This window comes from Neovison vison, chromosome 7 (assembly GCF_020171115.1).
Source record: "Neovison vison isolate M4711 chromosome 7, ASM_NN_V1, whole genome shotgun sequence".
NCBI classification, from domain to species: domain Eukaryota; kingdom Metazoa; phylum Chordata; class Mammalia; order Carnivora; family Mustelidae; genus Neogale; species Neogale vison.
Genome location: NC_058097.1, coordinates 147388784 through 147415855, shown reverse-complemented (window position 1 = coordinate 147415855; position 27072 = coordinate 147388784).

Here is a 27072-nt window from a genome sequence, read left to right as displayed (position 1 = left end):
GCTTCAATAATACTAAAATATCATTATTGTGGCTTTTTGTGATGCAGTGATTATAGGATTCTAGCATTACATTAGTCTAAGGTTCCATTATCCTGTTATTCCAAGATCCTAGAAGTCTACATTCTCTTGAGAGCTTGGGCTCTGAGGAATAGGAAAATCCAGCTGGGGCGGGACCATGGTGGGAGGAGGGAAAGAGGCAGCTTTTCTATCCTACTGACTTTTCTAACAATGACAAGCAATGTGTTGTTTGGTTTTCATTGCATTCAAAAGAAAGCAGGGCTTGGCCAAGCCACATCAGAGTGTGAGTTCACCCACCCCCGGGGCATGACAACCCAGGAGAGGAGGAGGGGGGCGGGTGGGGAGGAGGAGGGGAGGGGGAGAAAGAGGTGGCATCACCTTCCCAAGCTGGAGGTGGCCAGTGCAAGGGTTTGTGTCATGCCTGACACTGTGCAGGACCCTGCAGCCTTGTGTCACCCTTCCCAGGTCCCCATAGAGACCCATGCCAGGAGAGGCCAGCTGAGTGCAGGGACAGGCGATGCAGATGAGAACAGTGGGCTGTTTGGATGAGAAAAGGAGTATGGGGTGTAAAGGCAGTCAGGGAGGCCTTCCAAGAGGTGATGTCTGTCTATATCGGGAGTTGGGGACAGCAGATCAAGCAAGGGAAGGGAGCCTGTGCGGCTGGGGAGTCATAGCCAGCTGCATGCTACTGTCACCTGAAAGGAGAAGGTGGGCAGAGGTGAGAGTTGGAGATGCTACGCCATCAGTGGTCAGCTCAGGCACGGCCTTGACTGTCATGCTGAGGAGCTTGAACTCTACTCTGAGGGCAGCTGGGAACCAGGAATGGTTTTTGTTGGTAGAGGGAGGCCGCTGGGCACCCTGAGAATGTAACTGAGGAAGGGCCCGAGATTGTGGGGTCCAAACCCTTACTGTACAGTTGAGGAGATGAGTCCTAAAGAGGATTGCTCATAGCCGCCCAGGGCATGAGCTCAGAGCTAGGAGACCTCCCCACACCCCACCCCTCCCTCGCCACCGAAGATTCTGACACAGGCAGTGCTGGCAGAATAGGGAGTGTCTCTTGGAAACCTCCACTCCTTGGTACCCGGGGCCCAGAACGCAGCACGCCGGCCCTTCCTTTGGTCACAAGATGCTGTCCGTGTCCCCTTGTTTCACACCCAGTGGGCCAGGTAGAGGCTGCCACAGCTGGTGGGGCCAGGCTGCCCAGTCTGAGCCTTGAGAGGAACACCCACACCTTCATGACAGAGGCCCTGGCCACACCGGGCCAAGACGGCAGATGGGCACGAGCTGAGCCATCTTTGGTAAAGGGGAAGAGAGAACAGAAATGCAGTCTCACGAGGGGACGGAAGTTGAGCGACAAAAGCAGACAAGAGCCCCGGGATGGTTTGCACAGCTTGGCCCTGTTTCACGTTTCATTCTGAGGCTGAAGGACATAGCCACAGTGACCCGCTGGCCTGCCAGGTCCCTGCAGTCCCAAGCCCACAAACCCCGCCCCCTCTCCACTCACAGCCCAGATGGGGGGGACCCAGGTAGGGACACCTGGTTCAGAGTCCAGAAAGAGAAGGAAGGTCTGGGAGAAGGAAAAGGACCATGGAATAAAGGGAGGAACATGGATGTGCGCAGCAGCATGTGTGATGCTGAGTGAAAAAGCAGGTCTCGAAATTTCACACACTGTCTGGTTCCATTTATATAACATTCTTGAAATGATAAAGATTACAGAGATGGAGAAGAGAGTAGTAATTACTGGGATCAGGGATAGTCAGGCTAGATGGAGGGCATCTGGTGACACAGGTGGGACAGGAGGGGCAGCAGGTGTCCAGAGGCATGGAGACCGTGAGGGGTGGGTGAAGGGGGGACCAGGGAAGCAGGGGAGTGCATAGAGCCCATGCGGAGGGCCGGTGATCGAGACCCACTGCACCCAAGGAGATGGTTGCCGGTGGGGGAGGCAACAGGTCTGTATTTTGACTGTGGTTGCCGTAACACGGGTCTCTACATGAGATGAAAGGACGCAGAACCGCACACGTGCATTCTATCAATGTCAGTTTCCTGCTTTTGATATTGGACTAGAATGATCTAAGATGTAACCATCTGTGGAGATCGGGGGAGGGGTACACAGGACCTTTCTGTACTATCTTTACAACTTCCTGTGAATCCATGATGATTTCAAAATAGCTTTTTTTTTCCCCCCCCCAAGAGTCTAATGGCTAGGGGCACCTGGGTGGCTCCATTAATTAAAACGTGTCTGCCTTGGGCTCAGGTCATGATCCCAGAATCCTGGGATGGTGACTCCTCCCCGTTGCTCAGCAGGGAGCCTGCTCCCTCTCCCACTGCCCCCCACTTGTGCTCTATCTCTCACTCTCCCTCTATCTCAAATAAATAAATAAAGGCTTAAAAAAAATCTAATGACTTTATTTGTGAAGGTCTATTTGTGGACTTTATTCAATGATCTATTTGTCTGTAAATAGCATGTCGTCTTGGTTACTGTAGCTATATACGAAGTCTTGAAACCAGCTAGGTGATTCCTCCCACTTTATTATCCCTTTTCAAAGTTGCTTTATTCTAGTTTCTTTGCCCTTCCTATAAATTTTGAAATAATCTAGTCTATACCTATTAAAAGAAAAGCCTTGCTGGGAATTTGATAGAAAATGAGTTAAACCTATAGATCAACTCCCTGTGAATTAAGTATTTCAATATAAAAACAAACAAATAAAAAGCCCATTAAAACATTAACACAGAGGATAGTCAGGACTGAGGGAGAGCAGAGAGGAGAGAGTGATGCCTGTTCTCTCTGAAGGGTGCCCTGAGGCAGGGGCAAGGGGGCAGGAAAAGAATTATTTTGTGCTGTTCTTCAGCTTTGCAGTGTGTGGAGGCTCATCATCTAATGTGTACCTTTTCCTGGTAACTTGGCAATGGACACACATTCCCACACTCCCATCCACGTGAGGTGAAATCAAAGAATCCTGTCTCTGTGCAGAGGTCACCGTGCTGATGGTGTAAGCCATGTCAGAGACCTTGAAAGAAACCCTTAACTGTGTTGTGGCCTCCTTGGTCTGCAGAGCCCTTCCCAGAAGCTGGTCTGCCCTGGCCTTCCCAGGGGACTGGACAGAAACCCGTTCCTGGAGCAAACCGAGGGTCAGGCAGCAGCTTCCACCGCTTAGCCCTGCACCCTGGCCCTTTGCACTTCCCCCACTATGGGTCCCACCCTCTGGCTCCTGGCTGCCCCTCTTGGTCTCACCCACGTTGCCAGGTCCCTTCCTACGTCCAGCCCAACTACCTACTAGTCTCTCCCGGAAATAAAGCTTCTCACAGACCCTGAGCCTAACCTTCCCCACCCAGGTGCCCATTATGGTTTGGGTCATGGGAACAGTACCCCAAAACCTTGGCAATGCTACCAAAACCTCCTCATGATAGGGTGGAGCCACACCTGGTCCCCCTGGCATATTCCACCAGCAGGAGGAGGGGGCTTCCCCTGTCCTCCTTCCCCTGTCCTTGCCAGATGTCATGCTGCTGGAGGAGGTTACCCTTCCCCAAGCCCCCTTGACTACCCAGGAAACCCCTAGGGGTGAACTGAATAGAGAGCACGGGAGAATGGCACGGCTAGTTAGCATCTGACATGACAGAAATAAATGGAATGTTGCTGATTTCCACCCCTTAGCTTGACTTTCCTTGAGAAAGGATAGGACACTTGGCAAAACTTGAGGCAATCAGTTGTCCTGCCCTGGGTGCTCTGGCCAATTAAGGGTCCCATATTCCCTTTTCGTCCATTCCCTAAAAACTGTCCTTTACAAGATGAAGAACTCTGAAATCTCCTGCCTCACAGATGCCCGCAATATAAATGAAGATCACACATCCGCAGGTACTAAGGCCGCAGTATCAGACCTTGTCAGGACATTCCTCACTCCCTTCAGAGGCACAGACATTGCTGGTAGTCACCAAGACACCATTTTTTACTTCTCAAAATACATAATTCTGGCCTCAGGGGAAGAGGCATTCAATCAAACGTTCATGTTCCCAACAGATCCCAGAGAGCCAGTTTCCCTGAGGAACATAATTGTTCTCCTCGAACAACTTCTTTTAAAATTCCAGTCTAGCAAATAGACTCCTAAATGAGTCTCCATCTTGCCCTAGGCCTTAACCTACCTTTATAAATGTTGGGTTTTTTTTTTAAGATTTTATTTATTTATTTGAGAAAAAGAGATGGAGAGTATGTGTGTGTGTGCGTGCATGCGCACAAGTGAGAGAAAGAGCACAAGTCGGGGTAGCTGCTGAGGAAGAGGAGGAAGCAGACTTCCCACTGAGCAGGGAGTCCTGATGTGGGACTTGATCTCAGGACCCCAGGATCATGACCCACACTGAAGGCATATGCTTAACCAACTGAACCACCCACACACCCCTCTTTATAAATTTTTGAACTTCCTCCTACCCCACAAGGGCTGGAGGCCAAACCTTGGGTACACCCTCCCATGGGACACATTAACCACAGATTGTCCAACAGGCCAGGCAACTGCTCACCTGCCATGGGACCCCTCAGAACCTGAACTTCCACAGAAATTAAAAAAACCCGTCAAGAGTAACCACACACCATTCTGGTGACTGTGGTCTTATTACCATGGGTCTGGCTGTGCTCATGGATTTATAATCCGGAGACCCGAGCCTTCCAAAGAAGTCATCTTTGTAAGCAAACATGGCAGGTGTTTGCCAACATCAGCTCCATGGGGACCCATCTGGAAAGGATCCCTCAGTCCCACGTCCCAGATGACATCGCCCTGGCCTGGAAGCTCACTGCTAAAGATGGCATCGTCTCAAGACGCTCAGTCACGTCTGTAAATTAAAGTCCTGCAGGTAATGAGTGAGATGTCCTGCCCCCCATTTCCTGCATCTGACCTCACTCTGCCTGTCCATTCTGGCAGGACCCACACCAGCTTCTAATCTCAGCACTGTCCCTACTACCTCTGAGCCACTTCGGGCCACCGGGTGAGGCTGTCCATTTTCCCGATGCCTTTTGTCTGGCTAGATTATGGTCAGTGGGGCCTCCCACCTCTCTGACTTCCAGACCTCCTCCCCAGAACTACTGGGGCCCAAAGCCTTGGTGGCCGCAGAGTCTTTTGACCGCTTCTGCCCTCCGTGGGAAGGGGTACATCTGTCTCTAAGAGGAAGGGATTGAGCTTAGAAAGGACTTCACCCAGATCTAGAGGAACGGCTCATCTTCCCAGACCATTTGCTTTCATGGAAGCCATTGAACTTGACCCAGTCATAGTGTAAGCCTCTACTGCCTGGTGGGTGATTGTGCCCCAAACATACCACTCTGCCGGGGGACTTACTGGGGACAAATCAGACCCTGGAGAGTGTCTCTAAGGGTGAATTTTGAGACAGGGGGCGGGCCGGAGGTGGTGATACTTTTAGGCTATGGAGTCACCAATCCTCCTAAAATCACATAAGAGCAAGGTGTCAATCACTGGCTGAACTTGAAAGCACATCATCTACATCTATGACCTCATTGAAATCTTCCAACACTTTTTAACAAGGGCAGGAATGGATTTTCTCATGTCATGGAAACCGAGGCCTAGGGAGGTGTGGTGACTCACACAGTGGGCTTCAACAAACACAGACCGGTGCCAGGGTCACGGAGAAACCACAGGCTGTGGGCAGACAGACCCTGGTCCAAATCAAGATCCTGGGTGACTCTGAACTAGCCACTTCCCTACTCTGGACCTCAGTCTCTTCATATGTAAATGAGGCTAATAATCCCCACTTCCCAGGATTTCCCAGGAGATCAAATCAGCAACTGTCTGGGAAGCCCTGATGCATTTCCTGGTGGCTGGCCTTGTCACTGTTGTCATTCTTAGCACTCGGCTCCCCTCCCAGGATCCACACTTGCTCCTCAGGGAGCAGCTGGAGCTGTGCCTCTCCAGCTCTGCCGATGGATCCCCCAGCTGCCAGGTAACCAGCAGCCTATCAGTGACATCATGAGGGAGGTTGTCAGACACCCTCCTCTCAGGCTCAGAGCGGCTGAGCCATAGGACTTGGTTTTCACCGAGTGCCGCCATCCTCTGCAGGTTGTTGCCTCAATCTCTCCAAGGCTGACCAAAGAGTCCTACTCCAGCTGACACCGTCCTCCAGCTCAAAGTACCTTCAGAATGTGGCACAGACGCTTCCCACTGGCCCCTGGGTATGGATCCTGGACAAGTTGTTAAAACTCGCCCAGCCCTCGTCACCTTGTCATAGAAACATGAGATAAAAAAAAACCTATCCGTGAGGGGGGGGTGCCTCGGTGGCTCAGTGGGTTAAAGCTTCTGCCTTCGGCTCAGGTCATGATCTCAGGGTCCTGGGATGGAGCCCCACATCAGGCTCTCTGCTCAGCAGGGAGCCTGCTTCCCCTTCTCTCTCTCTGCCTGCCTCTCTGCCTATTTGTGATCTCTCTTTCTGTCAAATAAATTAAAAAAGCAAAAAACAAAAACCTATCCGTGAGATGGAGATACAAGAACGCACGGACTGTGACTAGCTCAGTGCCTGAAACATGGTAAGCCCTGAATTATTAACTTTGATGACTGGGCACTCATTTGAGTTTTGTGGACTGGATGAGCATCCCTCTGCCCACTTCTCAGAGGAGGAAAACTACGAGGCCGGGCAAGGGAAATGGCTGGCGAACACTAGTGGCTAATATCAAGCATGCTCAGAAGCCAAAACTTTGGCCAAATCCTTCCCTGTCTCTCTTCCTTCCAAGGAGGCCCTTTCTGATTGGATTTTGGGGAAACCTTGGTCTCTCTGTCCATCTGGCAAGTCCCCGAACGTCTGGATCCGCCCACGCAGCTGCAAGTGGACAGGCCTGGGGAAGGGGAAAGCAGTCCCAAATCCTGCTCTCTCTCCAGCCCGTCCCCAAGGCTGGACATTCCGGAAGCCACACCCTGTCCCCAGGTCCCTCTGGAAACTTTGGCAGCCTTATCTGCCAAGGGGGGAGGGAGGAGAGGGTCTGAGGTCAGCCAAGGATGTCAGAGGGAGGAGGTAGGCAGATCGGAGAGGGACGGAGAACATGCCATGTGACCGCAGCCACAGCTCAAAAGCACTTGCTGTCCTCCCAGATTGTGGACAGCCAGCAAGAGCTGGCCTCTAGCCCTGACTCTGTCCTGAACTTGATGGGTGACCTTGGGTAAACCATTTTGCCTTTCTGGGCTTCGGTTTCCTCATCTATGTAATGGGAAATGAACTTGTGCAGGGGTCCTCAGTCCACCGGCAGGAAACAGAGTTTCCAGGACAAGGTCTGTGACCTCTCAGCCCACAGGCCTCATGCCCACCCGCAAGTGTCCAGGAATTTGGCAGTGGTATTTCATTTATCATCCATGCGGTTTACAGGTACCATGGCCGGCAGGCTGATTACTCAACGGGCTTATTACACTCCTTGGTGACTAATAGATTCTTTTTTTGTTGTTTGTGTTTTAAAGCCATAGCAATAATATTGGCTCTCCGTGACACTGCTGAAATCACCATTATTCAGCCTGACCCTACCTACACGATAAACACCAACAGAAACATCCCTTCTTAGAAAAAAGAGGCCCCTGCCTCTCTCACGGTGGGAGCAGGTTTTCTGATAGTGAAGCTGCTGTATGTTGGGGGCGGGGTGGATTTATGAACTGCTGAGGCTCGTAGAATTAGGTCATTTCTCTGGTCCCTTCCAGCTCTGACCTACACATTGGACCTCATCAAGGGAGGAGTTGAACAGATACCATCTTCCCTTTGAAAGCTCGAGTGTGGGGCTAAGAGCCCAGTGGGGAGTCAGACAGCCTGGGTTCTGGCTTTACCACTTGCGGTCTGGGTGACCCTGGGCAAGTCATACCCTCAATCTGAGCTTGTCTCCTTATCTGAAAAATAAGAGGACTTCCCATGGGAGGTGGAGGGAGCAGGATAACAGGAAACACTTAGCACAGTGCTTGGCATACAGCAGGGGCTCAAAAAGCTGGGTGGTGCTCATATTAGGCAGATGCTGAGTCCTGGGAAGCGGGCTGGAGTGCAACAGGGCGGGGAAGGTTAGGGCTGACCCTAGGGGGCAGCTTGATGAAGGGTCAAAACTCCCAAGAGGCCAAGTCAAGGGCAGGCCGCTATCAAGGGAATTTGAGTAAATTGGAAGGGGAGGTGAACCATGAGAGACTATGGACTCTGAAAAACAGTCTGAGGGGTTTGAAGTGGCGGGGGGGTGGGAGGTTGGGGTACCAGGTGGTGGGTATTATAGAGGGCACAGCTTGCATGGAGCACTGGGTGTGGTGAAAAAATAATGAATACTGTTTTTCTGAAAATAAATAAATTGGGGGAAAAAAAAAAGGCCATCTGGCTTCTCCTTTTCTGACCAGCTTTATGTGTCAAAATAGAGAACAGCACAGGTCAGCCTAGAGAGGGAGCCATGGCTGCCTTTGGTCTGGCTCTGGTCTCCGGGGGGTGGGGGTGGGCAGCCCCTCCTGTGGTTGCTTGATACCCCCACCCAGGCCTCCTCCCAGGGATTCAATCTCCCTTCTGCAGGAGGCCACTCCTTACCTGCCCTGGGCAGGAAGTCCTTACCTATAACCATCTGTAGCTCTTTTCCCTCCCTCTGTGGTTTTCCATCTATGGGGTCCAATGCCTCCTTTATTAGGCTGAAATGGTCTTCCTAGATAATGTAGTCTGCCTCCAGACACAACAAAGAAAGCTAATGTCACCCGTGGTGGGCTGGTAAAGTTTAACACTCAAATTTCTGAAGGAAAAAAAACAAAAACAAAAAATCTTTGATTTATACCCTTTGCCAAGTTGCATGGTGTAAATACTTCCACCACGGCTAATTTCAAAACTGCTGACGTGATGACGCTGAACTCCGAGCTGGGAAGAAATACAAGCGCTATGCTGTCGTGTGACGTGGCTCCCGCACACCACTGAGTAGAACTGAAATGGAATGAATGGAAAGTAATTTATAACAAAAATACGTATTTCATTATTTTCGTGCTCAGGGCCAGCTCCCCTAAGAAGCCACAGTAGAAGGGCCTAGAGGGAGGCTGGCCGCGTTGTAGGTCACTCCAGAGTCGTGAGAAGTGTTGCCATTTGATGGTGACGTCATTTTTCTGAAACAGTGAATCGGCCTCCAACACATTCTAAAAAAAGGATAATCTTCCTTCAATTTACAAAGTAGTCACATTCCCAGAAAATCCGGGGTGTATCAGAATCGTGCAAAAAAATCGTTTGTGGGACGCCTCGGTGGCTCAGTCACTTAAGCCACTGCCTTCGGCTCAGGTCATGATCCTAGGATCCTGGGATTGAGTCCTGCCTCAGACTCCTTGCTCAGCGGGGGAGCCTGCTTCTCTCTCTGCCTCTGCTTGCCACTCTGCCTGCTTGTGCTCTTTCTCTCTCTCTGACAAATAAATAAATAAAATCTTTGGGAAAAAAAAATCCTTTGTGCTCATACAGAAAACAGAGTTAGGTTTGAGGCCTAGGCTTTTCGTTCTCTCAAATGTTCTAAATGATTTTCAGATGTCCCCACTTGGGAGTTGCCTGTGGACACCCCCAATCATTGTGACATCCAGAAATCACTCCCTCGGATTTCCAGTACAGCCCCTGGGCTTGGTACTTGGCACCTGTTGAGACCCAGTGCCCCAAATATATACCCCTGCACCCTGGACTGGCCATTCCCCGAGACCCGACCATGCCAGGAGCTTTGCTAACTTGCTCAGGCGCTTCCTTGGTATCCTGCCTTCCAGATTCTGAACTAGAGTTTACCCAGCCAGCCGGCCATCTCCTCCATGTCAGGCCCAGTACTGGGAGCTAAGGACCCAGGATAAAGCCCACCTGCCTCCCATCCTAAGGGAGCTCCCGAGTAAGCATGGAGACAACGGAACAGAGACATCACAGTGACAATTGTGGTGTGCAGGGTAAGACAACATAGGTGAACACTTTACGCCAGTATTGCTTACAGGCAAGAACACCAGCTTTGGGCTTGACAGAAGTTTGATCCCTCCCTGTGTGATCTCAGCAGCGTGACCATGATCCCTGGACGTCAGCTTTTCTTAGCCATAAAATCAGGACAAGTAAAAAGTCCAATCCTCCATGGCTGGTGTGCAAATAAATTGGGATAAAGATTATAACGGGCCTACAGGCCCTGGCAGCGGCCCCGAGAATCCGAAATGGCCGGTCACCAGGGCTGCCTAGTAGACCTGTGTGGTTGGCTGCTGGTTCCTGAGGTAAAGTGGCTGTTCTGTGGAGACCAGGGTGGGCAGATTTCCACCGAGGGGCTGATGAGTAGGTGGTCCTGAGCTTCCCACACCGGGAGGCATGGGGACTTAACTTCTAGGGCTGGCCCAATGGCAGCACGGGGCCATATTGTCTGGGTGGTGGAATGGTTGGCTGGGTGAGGGCCCACCACTCATCACGCCGAGCCCCTGCTCTGGGCCAGCCCTGATGTTTGATGATGCTGGTGATGTCAAGATAAGCCAGACAGTCCCTGAGCCCAGGGCGCCTCCCTGGAGAGAACAAACTCATCGCTGGGTCATTGGCTCCACCCTGTCCTTTTGGCTTGTCCATATCACTCCCCAGTGGCTTCCTTCTTATTCGATGGCCAACGGCTACGCTTCTGTCCCCATCATCTACAGCTTCTCGGCTACCTCTGGCCCTGCCGACCTCACTCCTTCTCGGCCCCTGCAACAGCCCCCACGCTTTCCCAGGCCAGGGCACCTCCCTCAGAGGCAAGCTCCTAACTCTGGCTCTGGTCGTCCTCTGCTGCATGACGCCACCTCAGGGAGGAGGAAATTGCCCTACTTCCCTAACTTCCCCCAGCCCCAATACACTCCCGGCCCCACGGCCTACAAAATAGCAAACAGCTGCTGTGACCATGGGCTGCCCAGACCCCAGGGGCCTTGGGGGAAGCGGGCCAACGGGAACTTGGAGAGAGAGCTCTCTCTCTCTCTTAATAACATACCTTCCCCAAGCTGCTTCCAAAGAAACCTCTCCTCACAAATCATTCCATAAACACTTAGCAGGCTCTCAGGAAAGCGTGCACAGCTCTTACCCGGCTATTAGGAGGCTCCTCACAAGTAAATTGAGACCAGGCAGCAGAGGCCTGTGCCAAATCCCCCTTCCTGCCCTCTTCGCACACAGCATCCTCTTCCCCCACCCTGGACCCTTCAGCTCCAAGGGCCGGGGTCTCCTCCTTTGCGGCTTTGGCCTCTCCTCAGGTTCTTGCCCTCCGCCGGCCAGCCAGCGGGTACCCTATCTTCCTGGAAACCAGCCCCCTACCCAGGGTAGCTCCTGGGTTTCTAGGGGGCTCTCCTAGGCTGCTGGGTAGGTTAAATCCTACTGAGACTTCTGAGGGCTACACCATCAGGCTAGGCGTGGACAGGCTGGTCTGGCCCACTCCCCGTCCCTGTCCCAGCCACCCTCAGCCGAAGCTGCTGGAGCCTCTCAGGCTGGGGCTGCTCAATGGGGAAATAACTCCAGGTTCATCCAAGTCACGAGCTGGAAAATCCCTCCCATCCAACAATCCCCCTCCAGGGAGAGTGTTGTGCAACTCGCTCAGCTGGCTGATCTCCAGCCCCTGGCTAATATCCAACATGGATCAGGGAATTACTTGATTGTTGGTAAGTTGACACATTTGCTTACAGGTTAGCAGCTTGGCTTGTGTAATGACTTCCATTAGGGTCTTTGGGAACAACAGCAGGAGCTGGCATCCCGATATCGTACCCCACCATGACTGGCTGTGGAAAACACTCCAAGAATGCTTGCCCCTTTTTCTAGTTTTGCCCAATAGCATTTTGAGAACAAAAAGCTCTCTAGCCCGGGCGCCTGGGTGGCTTCATCGGTCGGGCATCCGGCGCTTGATCTCAGCTCAGGTCTTGATCTCAGGGTAGTTGAATGTGGGCCCCATGCTGAGCAGGGAGCCTACTTTAAAAAGGAAAAAAAAAAGCTCTATTGCAAACAGAAATCACTGGTGAAATAAATAGAACATTCAGATGAAAATAAACAGGCCGATTTGTGGGCACTGAAAATAGCATTAGATGGGCTTCGAGAGATAGGCCCTGGTCGCAGGTCTTGGATCAAGTCCCAGCCCACCACTCACTGGAAAGCTGATCTTGAGCAAGCCTCTGTAAACTGCAGTTTCTTCAACTCTAAAATGAGGATAAATCCTACCTGTCTCGTAGAGCTGCCAGGAAAAGCTCCCCTCACTCCACCATCCCTTCATGAGTGGCCAGTGGTGGCCTCCCAGGACCTCAGAGGCTGGGGCCTTTGCCCGTGGCCCTGGTGCCACTGTCTGTTCACTCTGAGAGCTCAGAGTGGGTCCTTGGGGTCTCAGGGGTCCCTCATTCGATCTTTCTCTCAGCAAATATTTAGGGAGCCTCATGCATACACCAGGCACTAAGCAGGACGCCGACCAAGACAGATGCGTGCCCATCCTTTGAGAAGTGAACAGTACAGGGGAGATGAATGCGAAAGGACACACACATGATGCGTCGCAGTTGTGGTAACTTACCACATCCCTGAGTCAAAGGACTGAAGATGTTCTTTTACAGGCTAGGAATCAGACTCCAAGCTCCAAGTTGCAGGCAACAGGAGCTCTGGGCCCAAGAGACACCAGGGAGAGGAATCAGGCTGCTGGTCCGTCAGCTCCCTGGGAGAAAGAATGGGAAGGAGTGGGCCCACCATGATGATGACAACGATGTTGTTGAGGATAATCATACTAATAGCTAGCATTCACGGGGTGTCTGCTCAAGCTAAGATGACAGCAGACCCCTTGCCCCAATCTGAAACAGAGGGGTCCCCTCGGGAAACTGAGCAAAGCGGCATCACCCCACAGTGTGTGATCCGTGGGACCCAGGACAGACCCTACTGCCTCTTCCAAAGTCCATCTCCTCAGACATCAGGGGCCTCAGTTCCCACCAGTGGTGCTTTGCCCTCTGGGCTTAGCTTTGCCCTTTGGGACATCTCAGTCCTTTACATCTCCCTGGGGTGGGGGGCACCAGGCTGGCCCAGCCTGCCCTGACCTGTGTGTCCATCCTTCTCTGTCACACACACCGCCACCTCCTGGTTTCAGCCCACATGTTTTTTTCCTGACGATGTCCTTCCTGCTTTCTCCTCTAGGAACCCTAGTTGTCAAGGCTCAGTGCAAACTCTACTTCATCCCAGTGCAAACTCTACTTCATCCCAGAACTGCTTCTGATCCCTCACTTTCTGGAGCAGTGACACCAGAGGGGAGAAAAAGTGTTAAGTTTCATCTTAGGAAACCTGACCCTGGTGCGTAACTAACGCACAGCCATCAGCAAATCAAATCCATTCTCTCGGGCTAAATTTTCTTATTCATGACCTAGGGCTGGTACTCCTTACTTCAGCTGAGCGATTGCTTTCGCCAGAGTCATGGATATCAGAGTTCTTTGTCAATGACAGAGCATTTGTAAGTAGATCATTTATAACCACAGTCCATTGCCATATAAGTGACCAAAATTGGCTTAAAAAAAAATTTATTCATGTATCTAAAAAGAAGTCCAACGGGATGAGAATTTCAGGCATGGCTTCATTCAGGGACTCTAATTCTGTCTCCAGGACCTGTTTGCCCCACTTCTGAATTCTCCTGGTTTCCACGTTGCTTCTTCTCAGGCTCCAGGAGGTGGAAAGAGAACTAAGGGGTATATTCCTGACTCAGGTCCCAAAAAGAGAGAGAGACAGTAGCGCCAGCATCTTATTCCAGTATTTTGCCCTCCAGGTTCTGAGGCCGGAAGTGCCACCATGGTCTGGAAGATGGACGCTCTGATGGTTTGGGCTTGTGTCTCACGGCCAGTTTTGGGATTGGGGGTCGGGACCACACTCTCAGAAATACATGAAGTGGGGTGTGGGAGAGTGCATGAGAGGGACGATCGCCCCAAAGCAAAGGCAGAGTGCTGTCACCAGAATAAAAGGGGAAATGACACTGGTGGCAAAAATAAGGTCTGTCCACCCCCAGTGACATTCACAAATGCCCTTCTTCAAATGCAAGGTAAGACCTTCCCCTCTCATCCCTCTCCCCAGCTGGGAGATGAAGGGAAGACTCATGTATATGAGGTAACTTATATTCTTCTCATTCAGAGTCTGATGTGTCCTGGAGGCCCTGTGCCATGTGGTTCCCCCCTCCCCCAATAACCCTGCACTTGGGAGAAACTGCAAGGTCAATACCCATCTGAAAGAGGAAAGAAAGGAAAACAGCACTGGGGCTGCCAGTCCACCAGTCCGCAGTGCTGATGGGTTCCCACCGAATAGGAGTGGCAACGTTTCCCTTTCCCAAGGCAGGGACGTGGGACGAGGGTGGAGCAACAGGGAGAATAATGTCCCCCATGAAGCTGTTCCCCACCCTTGGAAGCCATAAATAGGTCACGTTAAATGGCGAAGGGAAATTAAGACTGTGGATGGAATGGGGGCTGTTAATCAGCCAACCTTGAAGGGGGTTACCATGGATGACCTGGATGAGCCCACGGTCATCACAAGGGTCCTTGGACATGGAAGATGGGGGCCAGAGAAGAGTCTGAGTGGTAGGCTGCCAGGTGGACTCAGTGGGCCACTGCTGGAGGGAAAAGAGGCCATGGGTGCAGGAAGGGGGCAGCCTCTGGAAGCTGGAAAAGGCAAGAGAATGGGTCTTACCCAGTGCCCCCAGAAAGGAACGCAGCCCTGCTGACACCCTCCTGTTAACTCTCTGAGACCCATTTTGGACGTCTGGCCTTCAGAACCGTAAGATAAATTTGTGTCGTTTCCAGCCACGAATTTGTGGTAATTCGTGACAGCAGCCACAAAAACGAATTCAGAGAGCGAGACAAAAAATCCCACTATCACAATATTCCCTTTGATCTTATTTTTATGCCTCTGGTTGGGCACTTGACAGACACAGTCACTTGGGGTCCCCTAGCCATCCTGGGAGATGGTATGATCATCGTTATGGCCTGATGGAGAACACTGAGGCTCCAGGCACAGCCTGCTTTCCAGAGTCAACCAGCTAGTAGAAGAGGGGGCCAAAATTCAAACACTTGTCAATCTGGCCTCGAGTCACACTGAGGTCCTCATTTCACTTCCTTGCCCGGGGACATCCCACCTCTGCTTCAGCCCTGCAGTGCCAGGGGGTCATGTCCTGCTGAGGCCACCCGCCCCTTCCTGGATCTGCTCCCTGTGTGGTCCTGACATAAAGACTCCCGAGGAGGGGTAGTTAGAATGTCCTCTGGGCCAGCCAGTGAGGAATAAATGGAGGACAAGTTTGCCTGGATAGTGGGGGTGAGGCTGAGATCTCCCACTTCCGGGGAACAAATTCCTTTTATCCACATTTAGATTTCTGTTCCCCTCTGCGTCCCCAGCTCCAAACTCCCCCAGCAAGACCGAGTGGGAACTTTGTATCAGATGGAGGAAAAGTGAAGCTTTGTCTTTCAGGATTTATTCTTCTCTCTTGTCACCTCTACTCTCGTCCGATCCAGGAATATCCTGGAATTGGCTGAGGTGAGGAAGGGCAAGTCTGGCTCCTCCAATTTCTCTCTGACAAATGTGAACTGGGTCGGGGACCGCAGGGGAGGTAAACAGATCCCTAAAAGTGCCTTGCACGCAATCTGGGGCTAAGCAGCGACTTCATGCTGAACTAGGGCTCAGCTGGTCCATCCCCAGGGGCAGGCCCAGTTGACTGATAGCCAAAAACCAGCTGTCTCCCCAACCCCCAACACACACAAGTCACAGAGGCTTAGACCCCCTGACTGAGTAGAAGCAGTCAGGGGCCCCCAACCTCAGACTGCAGAACCTAACAATAGACTCCACGAGGTCAAATGAGACCCAGGGGAGCATCTAATTTGACTCCTTCTTTGGCCCAGAGAAGGGATGTAACTTTCCTAAGGTCACACAGCAAAGCTAGGGCTCCTGCCTCATCAAGCCTCAGTTTCCCCAGGGGTAAGGTATGGGTCTATTGATGAGGCAGAAATAGCTAAGTGTCAGACCGTGAGAAGGAAATTATAATAGCCCGCCATGGGTGGAGTGCACACAGAATGCCGGGCACCATGACAACGCTCAAGGAGGCGTCTGAGCAGCACAGTCAGGTGAGGGTCTGACTCTTGGCTTTGGCTCGCGTTTTAATCTCCGGGTTGTGGGGTCAAGCCCCGTGGGGCTCTGTACTACTCATGGAGCCTGCTTAAGATTCTCTCTCTCTCTCTCTCCCCCTCTGCCCCTCCCCAACTTGTGCTCCTGCTTTCTCTCTCTCTCTCTCTCTCCCTCTCTCAGAAAAATAAATAAATAAATAAACAGAATAAATGCCCAACAAGCTTCCTCTATCTCATCTTCACCACACTCTGTGAGGCTCTTGTTTCTCCTGTTTTGCAGATGAAGAAACTGAGACTCACCCAGGGAATTTTCTAGGGGGATGAAAATGGGTATCTTAATTCAGGTGGTGGCTACACAGATGTATATATACGGAAAAAGCAATTGAGATGTACACTCCAGATTGGTGTACTTAACTCTCTCAATTGCACTACTGCTTTTTTTAGTATGCTGATAGAAAAAAATAAATAAATAAGCTGAGGCTAAAGGAAGTTAAGTGATTTTGTCAAGCTCACACAGCTTATCAGTGGTAAAGCTAGGCTTTGAACTGGATCAGTCTGGGCAGAGCACCCCCAGTTACTACCCTTGCCATATTGTTATGTCACTTGTTGGCATCATAGTAACTCTATCCATATCTCAAGTCTGCAGCCCTCTTCCAATGGCCTGAAGCCAGACTCAAGTGAAGTTTGGGGAGGCCTGGGAGGCTCTGGAGAAAGGTCTAGGTCTGGACAAAGGCTAGGGCCAGGGTTGCTGCTGCCCCATGTGGTGTCTCAGTACAAATAAAACAATCTGCTCCTTCCCCCTGGCAGTGCAGCCTCGCTCCAGTTTGGACTGCAGCTCCCAGCCTCTCAGGTGGCCTTTTGTGCAGTGCACAACCTGAACACCTGTACACAGCCCTGGCAGGAGTGCCTCAGGAAAGGTAGATTGTATGTCACCCACACTGTGGGCTTTGGGCAGGAGAGGGGAACACCTTTCCCGACCCACTGTACTCTTCTACCTGGGCATTTCTGATGTTCTCCTATCTGTCAATCTGTCTGGGGCTTGAGGGACCTCTTTTTGGTTCACGCCCTCACAGGTTTCTCAGCTGCAGGGCACACCCAGGGAGTTACTCAGGCACTCAGCAAGTGCTTGGAAACAGTCTTCTCTGTGGCAAGTCCTGTCTTGGTGATCAGACTCAGCCCTTGCCTTCTAGTAGTCCCAGGCAGGTGCAAGAAATGCAGTAAGAGAGATGACAAAAAGCGGGAGTTGACATCTTTGTACATAGACAAAAGGCACCCCTTCCTCAGAGCAGAAATATGCCTTCATATACAAATCACAGAAAATGGAGAGGGTGGACCCTAGAGTGGCACGGGGCCGACCAGCAGAGCTGTATAGCCCTCCTGTGCCCCCTGTCTCCAGGCCAAAATTTGACCTGAGGTCTCTCTGACTTGCTGTACCTACCCTACTGCCTGACTCCAACCTCTCTCCCTGCAGCACACGCCTGCTGCTTCTCCCCCACCTGTGCTGGGAGCTCCCCATCCATGTCTCTCTGCCTCTGCTGAGTAAGCGGGGGCTGGATGAGGGATCCACAAGGCCCCTGCCTGCCTGGACAGTCTGGGTTCTCTGCATGGGAGTGTGTGCAGACTGGACCTCGAGCCAGGGCAATGGTCCTTGAAGCTCACGGGAGCATTCCTCGTCAATGTGACGTGACCACAGGGGTCACTGGGAAAGGGCGGGAGAAATGGGTCATGGGAGAGAGCGCAAGCATAATGGGAGCCCCTCCCATCCACACAGCGGTTTACCCCGTGCAAAGCCTATTTCCACACCTTGGTTCACTGAACCTGCAAAAGAAGAGGTGAGGCAAGGGGGGGCTCAGAGAGCTCAAGTCACTTGCCCAAGGTCACACAGCCACACCGCAACCCAGCTTAGCCAGGACCACCAGCCTGCTCCTTTGTCCCAGGCTTTCTTCACCACCCCCGGCCCCTATCTGACTCACACGGGTGGGCTCAGGGAGGCAGGAGGCTGGGCCCCACCAAGCGCACTGAGGCGTTGGAGCGGGCAATGATGACGGAGCTGCCGTCTGCTGGGAGGAGGTCACGGTCTGCAGATGCCACGGTCTGTTGGCTTTGTGAGCAGGATGAACTGGGAGGCCCACCTGGGGCTAGGCAGGCCAGGGCCCGGGACTCTTACCTTGGGTAGGTCAGGGGGCTCTCTGCAGAGCCAGGGGAGACAAGCAGCACCACCCAGGCCCTCCTGCTTCCCTCTCTTGCTGGAGTGTGAGAGCAAATAGCCCATCAAAGCCTACTTTGCTGGAGTAGGTGGATGGGTGGCGAGCCAGGCAGGGGGTGGGGGAAAGTGGACCAGAGGGACCAGGGGGCTGTCAGGCTAACCACAACATTCCCCAGCCCCACTGAAAGGCCAGCAGGCAAACTCTGAGTCGGTTCCAGGAGCAAGAGCAGAAGAGCTTAGCATGGGAGCTATAGACCCGCACGAATGGGTTCAGATCACAGCCACCTCTGTGTGACCTTGGGCAAGCCAGTTCGCCTCTCTGGGTCCCGGCCGATATGCAATATCTTGATAGATGATATCAAGGTCTACTTCATAAGGTTGCTCTGACAATGAACCACTAATCCTCACAAAGCAGGGTGTCAGGCCCGATCCTGGGATCAAGGGCTAGGCCTCCTTTCAACAGAGAAGCAGTGTTTGTGGGAGAAGGGTTGCCCTAGAACCATTTCCAACAGCCCTTCCCCTTGCTGGGTCTTAGTCTTTCACCTGCAAAGTGAGTGGGGCAGCCTAGGAAGTGTCCAAGTCCCTTAGGATCTAACCATACTGTGTCCTGTGCCCTCCTCGAGCCCAGCTAGGGAGAGCAATGGCGTCCGGTTATACAGGTGACCCACAGGCCCTGGGGCTGAGGACAGGTGATCCTTGCCAGAGGCGAGGGAGGAAGGACAGTCTCTTTGAGGTCACTGGGAAAGAGGCAGAGGCAGAGGGGGTTCATGTGAGTGGGTAGGTACTGAGTCCCCCGCCCACATCCCTGAGGCTAGGTCCTTCAGACAATGAGAAGAGGATCAGGATTGGGGCACCCCAAGTGGCACCCAAATCTACCCTTCCAAAAACAAAATCTGGAAAAGTCCTCCTCTCCGGGACTGGATAGACGAGGGCTGTAGTGTGGTTTGGGGCCAAAAAAACGTGGGTTCCCAACCCACCTCTTCTACCTGCATGACATTGGGTAAGACAATCGACCTTTCTGTCCCCCAGTTCCTCATCTGTAGAATGGGAATAACGGTCCTCCCCTCAACGGGGAGATGACACATGCAAGAGTCCTAACCAGAGTGGCTCCTTGGAAGACAATGCTCCTTTCCCTCCTCTAAGTGACCTTGAGGCCACCTAAAATGACCGAGGACCTGGTGTGGGCAGAGGCACCTACATGGACCAGTCTCAGTCCCTGCTCTCCATGAACTCAAGGGTCCCTGGGGAGGCGGATGCTGTGGCCAGAATGCTGGGGTTGAGTGAGAGCTTCATGCCAGAGGTAGAGGTGATCAGATGTGTATCCATCATTGTTGAAGTTGGGGGATCAGTATGGGGGATTTCATGATACCGTTCTATGTATTTTTATACAGGGTTTACATTTTCCACAATTAAAGTTGGTGAAGTCCCTTTAGTGGATCCCTTTAGTGGATCCGCTAACATTTTATTAAACACCGCCAACTATATGAAACAGGCTTCCAGAAAGACCAGACAATCCCCAGCTCAAGGCTATTACCCTGGAACCCCAGGGTCATCTGTCTCCCTCCGTGAGCCAGATCCGTCTTTTGGCCTGTGTTGGTAAACAGAGATTTACTGGGACCCTGCCCATGCCTTCACTGATTGCCGTTGGCTGCTTCGCCCCACAGAGACCACATGGACCACAAACCCTAACACCTTTACCATCCGCCCTTTAGAGAGAACGTTTACTGCCCTCTGGGCTGATCTATCGCCCACCCGCTCATCCTCCACAGTACACCCACAGCTCTGCTCTCAGGATCCAGCTGTCCTGTCCAGCCCTGGCCTTGGGGGGAGGGGGGGAGGCGGATCCTGGGTGGTGGCTTGGACTTGCCTGTCACTTCCCACTGTCATCTCCACTTCCTTCGGCCCCCAGGCCTGCGGCTTCCCCTCAGCCCTCATCACTGGCCACAACCACCACCTTCAGGATCTCCGGTCCACACCCCACTGCTGCTACAGATACCCCCACCTCGCTTAGGCGGTGCTACTGCTCTCTCTGACTCCTCTGGGAGCTTCCTCTTCTTGGCTTCCACCTTATCCAAAGTCCATCATTCCAGTAACACTCCTGCTGATACTCCAAACCCGTTGCCTTTTTCCTTTGCACCAAATCTCAAAAGCATCTGGTGGTGGAGGCACCCGATGAAGTGTTCTTCAATGCCTAGACCAGCCAATGCTGTTCAGGGGACAAAGCCACACAGCAAGGCCACTTTGCACTACAGTTTTGTACCACGCCCAGACAGACAGGCCACGCGGATCCAAACTCCAAAGACGCTGACCTAGTTAGCTCACATCTACCCTGTTTCCAGCAACTCCTTCAAGCCCAGATGATGGAGTTTAACAGGCTGAGGTTGGATGGGGAGAGCATTGCAAGTGAAGGGAGCAGCAAGAAAAGGATGGGGGGCCGGGGGTGGGGCTACGGTCAGAGGCAGTGGGAGTGAGGCTGGAGAGGGAGGCCAGCCCAAGGAGACAGTAGGCTGTCTCCTTGTAGGCTGTAGCCTACAGGTCTGTAAGAATGTTGTGGGCACTGGGCAGCCACAGAAGGTTCTGGAGCAGGCAGTGGCCAGATGGTGGGTGGGGATGGGAATGGGGTACCCATTCACCTCGTGTTCTGTGTTCATCTGACAGGTTGGGACTCCCCTCCAAGGGGAGAGTGCCTTTAGAGGTCTTTAGAGGCACCCCCGGTGCAGGACCCCTGACTCCCGACCTTCCCAGGGAGGCCCAGTCTGTCCACAGTACGTGGCTTCCTCGTCCCTCAGCCAGGCGGTACCAGCAGCTGGGTACTCCTGAGGGGACTCGCAGACAGATCACCAAACTGAAGGGTGCTGTAAAACAGGAGTAATTTCTTCCCATATCCAGCTTGTCTCTATGTGGTAGATGGAAACGGACATTTCCAGAGCACCTACTGTGTGCTGGGCCCCCTCTCACCCTCTGCCCCACAGCTCTCAGAGGTGAGCATGAGTGTACCCACATGACAATTAGGAAACTGAGGATCGGCAGGCCGGGGGACCTAGGTCAGAGCCCACAGTCAAGGACGGCGCCAGACCTGGAGGCTGCGTGTCAGACTCCCTGCCTGGTGCTCTTTCTCCCCACACAGCTGCCCGCTGGGACGCACCGACCGTGACCAGTCAACACCTCGGGGCAGGAATTCGCATTTATCACCTCACACACCATCCGTGGAGGGAGCTCACCTTCACGGGGAAGCCCCCTTCCCACGGTGGGCTGGCTCCATCTGGGAGAAAGTCATTTTTCATGGCCTTCCATTCTCCCACTTTTGCCTCTCAGTCGGCCCTTCTCCCGGTGGGCATCCCCATCCTCCCAGCCAGATGTCCCAGGAGGCACTTGAGGACCCAGCCAACTTAGTTTGTCTCCTCTGGACAAGCTCCAATTTATCTGCAGAGCCCAGAGGGCCCCTGTGCTCCTCAGTGACCCAGGCAGAGACGATCCGGGCATCCTCTGTAGCCTGGAACCTTGGCTCACAGCCACTAACCCCTCTGTTCCTACCCTGGGTGGCCTGCAGGTGGGCCGAAGCAGAGGCGGCAAATATTTGCTGACCGAGGGAATGCATTGTCACTGAAGACCCCTCGGCAGGTGTCTGCGTGCATGGGAGGTGAAACAGGGGGCAGTGGCTGGGGGAGGAATTGAAGGAATTGCCCCAAGCTTCACACCTGTGGGGAGCCTCAGACAGTGGGCGACCCAGCCCCAGCCCTGGTCAAGTTCAAAGGCTGAGGGAGAAGGCTGGGGCCAGATGGGACACTTAAACAACGGAGTCCGGGTGAAGATATCATTCGGGGCTGGGACAACAGCTTTGCAGCTGCGTCTAAGTGAGAAAAGTCAGAGTATAAGATGGTTCCCGAATTGAGCTCCTGGGGAAGCTCCTGTTTCCAGAGAGGGTGTATGGAGGGCTGGGGGCAGAGAAAAGGGTGCCAGGTGAGAGCCTCAGAACTTGGGATCTGGAAGGTGGTCTTGGGCAAGCCCGTTGCCTTCTGAGAGCCTCAGTTTCTGCCTGCTGGCCCTTTGGTTGGTGGAAGTATCCAGCAAGACGATGTATGTGAACTCCATTGGTGGTGGTGGTGGGAGGGGTCCCCTGTGTATCCTTCTTACTGTTGTCAGTGGTGGTAGGTCACCTCAGGGCACCCATGTGCAGGGCCCCAGGTGGGGGCTAGATGTGGTCTGCTCGGATAAGGGCCCCCCCAGCTCCCTAACAGGATGGCAGGGGCCCGGTCAAGTGATTACTGTCAAGTGATTACTGAGGAATGCGAACAGTAAGGGGAGCCGGGAAATTGTTAATCTGGCTGCTTCTTCCTGCTGTCAGAGACTGCAGATGGACGAGGGCAGGGAGTCCTGGGGAAGGCCAATTCCCTTGCGCCTGCCTGCTCCAGGACGCCGTGGGAACATTAACTGGGGGAGCCTGGGTGCAGGACGGGTCTCAGCTAACGGTGCTTCCAGCCTTCCCCTCGGATGGGCCTCTAGGGTGAGGGGAAGTCGCCAGAGCATTGCAGGGGGTTGGCTGGGCTGGCCTGAACTAGGAAGACCTACGTCTCTGTGACTCTGCTTCTCCAAGATGTGTGACCCTGACCGAGGCTGGGGGTTAATGTTCGGAGAGCTCCATGGCTGAAACAGGCCTAGGAGAAAGCTGGGGCTGCTCTCTTGGGCCTCTGCGTCTCGTTCCCGCCTCACCCCGCTGTGGCCTCTCCTGGGTGTCCCTCAGCTGACCTGTGCCACATCATCCCACAGGCTCCCTGCCCCCCCCCACCCCACATCTGCCTCCCTCCTGCCAGAGGCTGCAGGCATCACCCCCCACAAACAGAGCTCCTCAAGGGGAGGTCTCTTGTGGGTGCCTGGCATAGAAGAGGCCCCCAGGGCGGTGTGCACTGAAGGGACAGAATCCAGGCAGAGAGAACAGCAGGCAAAATGCTCACAGCCTGAAGACACCTGGTCCATTTGGGCCCCGAGTGTCTCTGGTGTGGCTCAAGGACTGCGATGGGGTGGGGACAGAAGTGTCAGAGCGCAGGGCTGGAGAGGGCGCTGGGGGCAGGTTGAGAGGGCCTTGAATGCCTGGTTGAGGCCTGGTGACGCGAGGCCACCGTACAGGACGCATTTGCTCCTTCAGACCCATCTGCTCCAGGAAGGGGATGTCTGTCCACAGCGTGGAGGGCACAGCACAAGCCAAGAGAGGTGGCAAAGAGATGGGGGGCAGCGGCCCAGGAGAGTAGGGCTGGAAGAGGAGGGAGGGTTCCAGAGTCTTTCTAGAAGTGTCAGGATAGCCCAGAGAGTGGGTGCCCACCCCTCTGGATAGGGGCTTTGTTGAGTCCCATGGTCTCTCACCACAGGGCAGGCATGGGGACGGGTGTGGTGCTCAGTAGCCTCAGCCCGTGGGGCCCAGGACAGCCTCGGGGGTGGGCTCCACAGTCTAGGAGAGTCCCCTTGTGTGGGGCCCGGAGTAGAAGCCGTCACCACATACCCCAAGACGAGCTTGGCCAGTGTGCATTGGGAAGCCCTCCCTCTCTGCCAGCAGCCCCCTGTCTCCCCAGCCTGGGGCTCAGTGTGTCTGCGTCGGCCCTGTCTGTCTGGTCCAACACCCAGGAGTCTCCTGCCAACCAGCGCTCCTCCCCTGAGCTCCCCAGAACTCATCTCCACGCTTAAGACTCAGACTGACCACCTCTGCTCCAGGCAGCCCCTCTCAGTCTCCCCCCAGTCCCCTCCTGGGAGTCCCACAGTCCCCGGGCTTCCCAGCTCTGATCATGCTGAGTCCTCACCCATTACCCGGGGCACCTGGGGTCAGCCTGAGATCTGGGACTCCTGGGTATGACTCCTCTCTCTCTCCCTCACCAGCATTGGGCCCGGAGCCGCGGTGTCCAGCTCAGTGGAGGCCAGCTGGTGGCTGGCTGGGTGGGTACAAGTAAGCATGTGACAGTACTCAGTAGTGTGAGGTCATGAGGGCGAGCCACGAGAAGGAGACACAGGTGTGTCCGGCTCCCAGCACTTTAGAATTTCCAGGAAGCATAAGACAGGCTCTGGGCTCTAGATGGCAGCCATTCGGTGTCAGAGACCATACCAGGGAACCCAGTAGGACCCCCAGCAGATGGCCCCTCAGGGGTAGAGTCTGGAAGCCTGTGCTGGGCTGAGCCTTCCTTCCTTGACTCAGCTGGCCAGACTCTGTTGACTTCTCAGAGGGCAAAAGGGGTAGAGAGGAGGCATGAGGAGGACGCGGAGATGGGGAGAGAGACCACTCCTGTGGTGGGGTCTTTACCAGAGGCTTCTAGTGATGTCCTCACAGCAGCCATCAAGGGAGGCAAGAGAGGGGAAGTGATTTTCCAAGGTCACCCAGCAGGAAGTGGCAGAGCTGGGATTTGAACCCATGTGGACTTGACCCTAAACCCACACCCTTTCCATCTTTCTGGACTACTGAGAGACAAGAACACCAGATCACTGGGGGCCCTTACTCTGCATTGAGAGCAGCCCAAGCAAATGGATGGCCTCAGTAGGTGGGAGGGGGGGAGGCGGAGTTCGCAGGAGGGCGTGGGGGCCCACCGGGCACCTGGCACTCGGACCCTGGGCCAGGGAACCCAACGCACTCTCATGGGGCTGACGGTGCCTACCTTGAGGTAACTGGCCTCTACCCCAGGTTCTGTGGAGTTGAGGTGAGAGCCCAGGAGGAAGAGTGGGCCATGGAGGTGTCTGAAGGGAGGGCCTGTGTGATGCCAGCAAACACTGCACCAGGGGTGTGCGTCCCAAACACGCTGATAGGCTGTCTGGGGCCTGCGGAGACCGAGGGGCCGGGCACGTGTGGGTGTTCTAAGCATCCCCCACAAGCGGGATAGCAGGACCAGCAGCCTCTGCACCCACTCCAGGAGAAAGGAGGCTACTCCCTGTCTGCTCTGTGGTTTCGTCTGAGCCACCCTACCCTGAGGACCTTGCATAGCCAGTGCCCAGCCCTGCCCCCTACAGTCCCAGAAGCCCCCACACCCAAACCCCCATTGTTCCCAGCCCTGCCCCTGGGATCCCTGGGCCTGGAGCTCAGGAGACAATGAACATTCCAAGGATTCCATAGACACCACCCCTGCCCTCAGCCTCCTTCAAAGAAGCCGGCTGGGGTTAGGGTCTGTCTTGACAGAGGTGCCAAGCCACATGGCCCTCCCACTCCCCTCCCAGCTCTACCAGCTCAGCCCCTCTGAACTTCTTCCAGGCCCGCAGAGGAAGGGCCCTGTGGTGGGCGTTGCAGCTATTAAGGCCCGACTGGGATGGTTTGCTCAACCTGGGCCCCAGGCCCGGCTCTTCCTCGGATAGGCTGGGCACCCTCGGGTAAGCCACTGTGCTCTTAGGACCTCAGTTTCCCCCTCTGTCAAGGGGAGCAGACACAGAAGGATGTGGTGGTCATGATCTTGGGCGTTGGAATCCCTGATACTGGCTTTGACCCAAGCAGGTGGTCAGGCCTCCCCATGCCTCCGTTTTCTCCTCTGTCAAATGGGAATGACCCACCTCACAGAGGGCTTTGTGGTTTAGAAGAGCCAGGGCAGGGCCCATGCCCGGCCATGGTGAGCTCAGAGGAAAACGGCCATCATTCTGGGGCCTTCCCACAGTCCCTCTCATCATGTCACTTCCTGGTGTTCTTTGTTCCCCATCCCTGACTCTCCATGGGGTCCTGCCCTTTGTCTTTCCTCAGACTGTTGCCTGCTGGGTGTGCTTCTCTCCCTGATAGCTTTGGTCTCCCCAGAGACTTGCTGGGCCAGCCCAACCCAGCCCATACTGACCTCTCCCAACCCAGACATCCCTGTCTTCTCAGTCTCTAGGTTGAGCGCCCACCATGGACCTAGCATGGACCACTCCCCTATACCCAATCTTTGCTCAATAGAGGCATTTCCTGCCGGACGATTCAGCTCCCCTTCTGACCTCCCACTCCATAAGCTGTCCTGAGGTTTCTCCCAGTCTGCTGAGAGGACAGGCATAGGACACCCTCTGAAACAGTGAGCTGAGCTTGTGGGAGGCCAGGGGCCACCCAGAGGAGTGTGTGTAACTCTGCTGGGAAAGGGGCTGATCAAGGAAGGCTGCTCAGAAGAGGTGTGCTAAATTGGATTTTGAATGATGCGTACATCAATTCTTCAGATAGACGCAGGGTGCCAGTGGAAAGCACATTAAAAACCCCAAAGGCTGACATTACCATAGGTGCTGAGGAGAGCACGGTGGAAAGGCTGGAAGAAAGGAGAGGCCTGGAGAGGCGGCTGGGCTGGATCCAAAAGGGATCCACAATCAAGGTCGGGCACTGGGGAGCTTCTGGACAGATGGAATTGGTTGGGGGGACAAGGACCCTCCCGGCTGCTGGCAGGCGATAGATGGGAAGGGGCAAGACTGGAGGCGCAGGGGAAAACAGAGGCCACGGCCTGAGCCCCACTGTGGAGGGAACAAGGGGACAAATTCATGGGAGCTTCTCAAGCTCTAGCCTGAGCCTCTTCCCTACTTGCCCGGCGTTTCTCCTCCTGGGCAACTCTTCACCCACCCTCAGCTGGGCCTGGAAAGCTCAGGAACCCCTCCAGGCTGGGGAGCTGAGCCTCACTGAGTCCTTGGGCACGGTTCCCAGAGTCCGTCAAGGCCTCCAGGGGCTGAGCAGAGCATGGGTGGCTCCCAGTGGGCCTCGTGTGGAGAACCCAGGCCAGCCCAGGGATGTACCCACAGCCTCCTTCTGCCCTGTCCGTCTCCTCAGAGTTCCCTGAGGCCTGAGGATCTAGGCCTTTCCTCGAACAGTGCCCGAGAGGGTTGTGTCCTCACCTTCCCCTCTGACGTTCTCCT